This window comes from Glycine max, chromosome 7 (genome assembly GCF_000004515.6).
Source record: "Glycine max cultivar Williams 82 chromosome 7, Glycine_max_v4.0, whole genome shotgun sequence".
NCBI lineage: Eukaryota > Viridiplantae > Streptophyta > Magnoliopsida > Fabales > Fabaceae > Glycine > Glycine max.
Window position 1 is genome coordinate 14,868,518 of NC_038243.2, and position 6,000 is coordinate 14,874,517.

A 6,000-nucleotide genomic window follows, 5' to 3' on the forward strand; every position below is an offset into this window, starting at 1 on the left:
ATGAAATAGGAAGAAACATACCCATATTGATTACTTGTTTTTCTAAGTCAACATTTTTAAACTGTTTGTTGAAATTTGATGCAATGTGGCGAATGCAATACACAAACGAAACATCTGGTCCATTCCAGCCAACACGTTCGAATTGTAAAGCTGTTATCAAATCGGTTCCCATGTCTGATATAATACACAAATTTAGTTGCGGAGTAACATATCTTCGCAAATAATGCAAGAACCACATCCAAGCTTCTTTAGTCTCGCTCTCAACAATTGCAAAAGCAAGTGAAAAATTGTTCCTACTACCATCTTGTCCGATGGTTGTCAACAAAGTACCATGGTATTTGCCAGTTAAAAATGTCCCATCTACTTGCACAAGTGGCTTGCAATATTTGAAGCCTTCAATGCATGGATTAAATGCCCAAAATAAACGATTAAGAATCACCCTAGGAGGGTCATCGTCACCTTCCTCCATTGAAGATGAAGTTTTGTATTTTACTATGGTACCTGGTACAAAGTGTTGAGCAGCTGTCAACCATACAGGCAGGTAACTGTATGATTGTTCCCAACTTCCAAATGTCATTTCAAGAGCTTTTTGTTTAGCTGTCCATGTTTTTTTTGTATGAAACAGTGTAACCAAACCGTTGATGCATGTCTGCAATCAAGGTTTTGATTTCGATACCCGAATTTGTTTTCACTAAATGAACAATATTATGGGCAATTACAAAAGAATCTAACCTAACATGATCTTATGATATGGTAGAATTTGTGCATGTGTGAATATCGTTTAATTTCTTCAACTCCCACCTTTTGCGTATTTTGCTGAACGATACTCTCGCCCTCCAATAAGATCCATTACCATATTGATTACACATGACAACGTACTTGTCACTCTTGTTCTCGACCACATCAAAATTAAATGAATGCATAAAATAGAATTGTTTAATGGCATTCACATCTGCTTGTTTTGATTCAAATGTCAACCATTCATAAAGGTCATTTGTACTAACACTCATTATCCTTTGATAAGGATTTGAGTACTCTTGATTTTCAGAAAGTTGGCTACTAATAGTTTCAAAATATGAAGATGACTCACTTTGATTGCTTGGTTCACCATGTTCATCAAAATCATGTTGTTGCTCGTTATCACTGAAGTCGCTAATATTATCTCTTATTATGGGTTATTCAGCAGTCATCTGTAAAAATAAAATTATTGATTAGTAAGGAATCATTGAATTGTATCTAACGTAAAAAAAAAATCCTTTTCAATATCTTTTTCGTGTATGTAACACTAAAAAAATTATGTCAATATGAATCTAAGAAACACGTCAAAATCAAAGAACTAATTGGCTGTTTGGATGCAACAGATGCACCAAAGTGAGAATGAACCCTTCTTTTATAAGTTTCATGGGAGTGAACAATGTTTGTTGAACAGTTCATGCTATAACTAAACACTAATATTCTAACACACAAAATAATAATTTAACATGTATAATAATTTATGTAACTAATCCGTAAATTAATAATAACTAAACACTGTTATTCTAAAACATAAAATAATAATTTAACAAAATTAATTTATCATGTATAATAATTTATCTAACTAAACCGTAAATTAATAATAACTAAACACTAATATTCTAAAACATAAAATAATAATTTAACAAAATTAATTTATCATGTATAGTAATTTATCTAACTAAACACTAATATTCTAAAACACAAAATAATAATTTACCAAAATTAATTTAACACTAAACCATAAATGAATAATAACTAAGTGATATTAAAAATGCAAAACTAATTAATTATTTTCAGCATGCAAACTAATTAATTGTAAGAAATCATGGATTGCATGAATAGTGAAATCGCGTGGTATTTGACGACTTCAACAATTCAGCAATTGTCTCGTGAATTAATAGTGAAGTGGTACTGCAAAGTAAAAAACAAAAAATAAACAGCAAAGAAAAATCAGAAAACAGCATGCCATTAGTTCACTTGTGCAGCAAAGAAAACAATAAAAAAAAGTAGAAAACAGGTCCTTGAAAACAGCATGCGCAGTGTATTGTTCATGCAACAAAGAAAAACAAGCTTTAGAACAGTAGTGTATTGTTCACTCACGTTAATGCAGTGTATTGTTCACTCACGTTGCAACACTGAAATAGCAGAAAACAACAGTCAAGGGAATAGCTTTAGAACAATAATGCTGAAAACAAGTTTCGTAGGCTCCAATAAGTTACACGCGTGAAGATTGCACATGCATGACTAAAATAAAAGTAGTCATGAAGCATGTTTATACGGTTTCAAACTTGCAATAATATATACGTATTAGCTGCTTCATGGTTGTATTTTGGTTCACTCGACTGAATTGATTAATATATTGCAAAGTGGACATAAAATTTTCATCTTGAACATAAAACTTTGGATTCTAAAATAAGTTCCAAACATTCTGCCCATGGATAAACCTATGGAGTTTTCGTGCAATAATGAATATCATGGCATCATTAAAAAAAAGGATGAAATGTTATATGCCGCTTCAACTTTTAGAAGTTGAAAATATTTGAGAATATTTTTCTTGTCAGAATAATTCATATCATTCTTTTGATAGAATAATTGTCATACTTTTTAAACTTTGATTAGGTGTATAGTTTTTACATATTATGTTTTTCAACTATATTGTCTGTAATTTTGAATTGAAAATTTAACTACAACAATATTTCTTTTTGTAAAAATTATTTTTGTACTTAAAAATGATTACACAAATGCTAATATATAAATACATGACCTGCAACATTTATACACTTTTTTCTTTTTACATTTTCTTTACATTTATTTTTATGACAAGGAATGGAGAAGGGGATTTTTGAGCATATGTACAGTGATCCATTATTGACATGGTCTGTTAAAATCATGCCTAGCTTTGGTCCTTTAATTAAATAAGTTAAATTGATATTTTTAACTTTAATTAATAAAATAAATAAATTTTTAGGTTGTTCGGAAGAGGTTATAGATACAATTAATTAACTTGAATAATCAAATGTTGTTATCATTGTTATATATATATATATATATATATATATATATATATTATTAATAAAGTTTTATTATATCATCATAAAATCATATATTTATTGATTTATATAAAACTTACAAATTAGATTTATTAATTTATTTGAGAATATTTAATTGCTTAATTTTAATCTATTTTTTAAGACTTTTAAATTAGGTAAACTTCATATGATATAAATAGGACAATCTAGAGTCTCATTGTCTGAAACAAGCCTTAAACTTGTTTTAGGTAAGGATCAATTGACATGCGTGACACATCTCCATGATCATGTAAAAATATAAAGTATAAACAACATTTTTGTATTCTATTCATATAGCTAATACTACCACAGATTCATCAAAATGTTAGTTTATAATTAGAAAATAACGATTTACATCACCATAGTTACTTTCATTGTTGTGCTTAGCTAACACCTTGTGGTTAAGGTATAGAAGTAAATTAAATTTGTACATTTTAGCCGAAAATAGTGATAGATAATTATGTTTTAAGTCAAATAATAACCACTCACAAAGTGTGTACGTAAGAGAATCCGACTTTTACTCTTCATCTGGACAAAACATCGAAATCTTGCAGCTTCTACCAACAACCTATTGTGTAGTGTTTGGTAACCAATTTATTTACTAATAGACAATGGACAGTAAGTTTGAAACCAAGGTTGCACATGGTGAAATGATTTATGATAGCATGAAATCTTGCCAGAAATAAAGTAGTCAAATCTAACTTATGTTGTAAAAATGATTTATGATAGCACGAACCAACTTGCTTTAAGTTGTATATATTAGACTTCAACAATTGTTGAGCAATATTCTACAAGTTAACATATTAGGAGGTTTTACTTTTGCAAAAAAACATTGTGTGCACGAGTACCTTAAACCACCCTTCTTTCATACCTCTCCCTTTTCATTTTTCCTCATTCTTATTTTTATCCTTGTATCCATTTACCAATGACATATGCATAACCCGGACTAGTTGATGATTCGTTGTTGCGCTTACAAGACAACCATGTTTCAAATCAAGTGTAGGAAGGCCAAGAGAGAATCATCCGTCTGAGGTATACTTTTGTTTGGGCTTTTACCCACTTGGATCAAATAGATAATCGGGTAAAAAATCTAATCAATTTAGTTGGTTTCAAACATATTATAAATGTTGGAAAAGTTGATATTAATCAGCATTTGGTTAATGCGTTGGTTGAACATTGGAGAACGGAGACACACACATTTCATTTTTCACATGGAGAGACAACCATTACTTTACAGGATGTGGCCCTATAGTTAGGCTTGAAGATTGATGGATTGCCGGTAACCGATTTTATCACTGGTGATGTACGTGTTGCTTGGCAGACATTACTCGGGGAAACTCCACCTGCTAAGTATGTAAAAGGTAAAATGATTTACCTAACTTGGTTGCGGCTAAATTTTTAGCAACTTCTCATTGATGCTGATGATGTTGTGATTGCACAACATGCTAGAGCTCATATGATGATGATTATAGACGGTTGTTTGATGCCAGATACATCAGGTGCAATAGTTCATTTTATGTATATTCTTTTATTATCAAATTTAACTGAGGCAAGTCATTACAGTTGGGGTGCAGCAGTATTAGCATCCTTTTTCTGAGCTCTAGATCGGGATGTAAAGCTGGACCAAATAAAAATCAGTGGATGTTTGTTGTTACTATAGTCATGGGCGTGAAACTGCATTAAATGTATTACCCCAAAGATAGATCACTTATCAATGAAAGAAGTACAAGAAGAACTCAGATTTCCTTTTGTACGAAGGTGGTCTCGTCCAAGGACCGAAACAAATATTCCCACCAATTCAGTGAGATTGATACGCATCATATTTGATAAACTACATATTAATGAAGTTCATTTTTTAATTTTCATGAATTAACTATTTTTTTTCAGTTTCCTATTCGATTATAAATATGTTACAAAAATAATGTATGTGTTGCAGTTCTTGTAGACTCCTTATGACACACCAGAAATAAGGCGATTAATTAATGATGTAGAGGTGTCAATGATTGTTCGGGCAAAAGTCTCTCTCATATGTTTTGCAATTGTCGAATGACATTCAATAAACAGGGTCATGAGACAATTTAGACTGCGACAAATTATTCTAGATGACCCACCAAACCTAGATCAACTCCACGACATAGATATGAGAGAGAACAAATATTTTTTGGCCTCACCATCATCGTCACTGGATTGTCAAATGGAATCATTGGAATAATTATATTGTTCATGGTGAAATGGACCAAGGTCTTTTACATGAAAATTTAGAATACATGCAATGGTATATACGTCGAACTAGACGATATATATCGCGTGAAGGAGCAGTATCTACTGAGGTTGTAAATCTACTTTACAATTTTAATCATTCTTGATATTATTATTCATTGTTATCTTGGTCATCACCAACATCAATCATATGCAGAACCCAATGTACCTCAAGTGCATGTTCTTGGATTTATGTCCCAACATCATCCATCACAAGCACAATATCAATCAACAAGTTTTTCTAGTCATGCGTTTCAAGGATGTCAACAAAGTTTCCAACCACTGGGGTTCTCATCATATATACCTCAATACTCATTTCAAGTCCCTTCTACCTCAAATGTTTTTTATGGCTCCTCACAAATGTTTGCCACCACTTTCAACACTCCACCATTTGCATATAATCTTGCACCATCGAGTTCTTGTTATTGTCCATCATTACCTACTCAAATAAGTGACATGAGTTACAAAGATGAGGACGATGATAAGGATAACAACAATAACAACGATGACGATGGTGATGGTGATGGTGATGGTGATGATGATGATGATGATGACAACGGTGGTCATCATGTTCCTCAACAACAACGGATAATTACTCGTGAGCATCCTAGAATAAAAGGAGGTAGAGGCCGTAGACCAAGAGAACAACAAACACAGA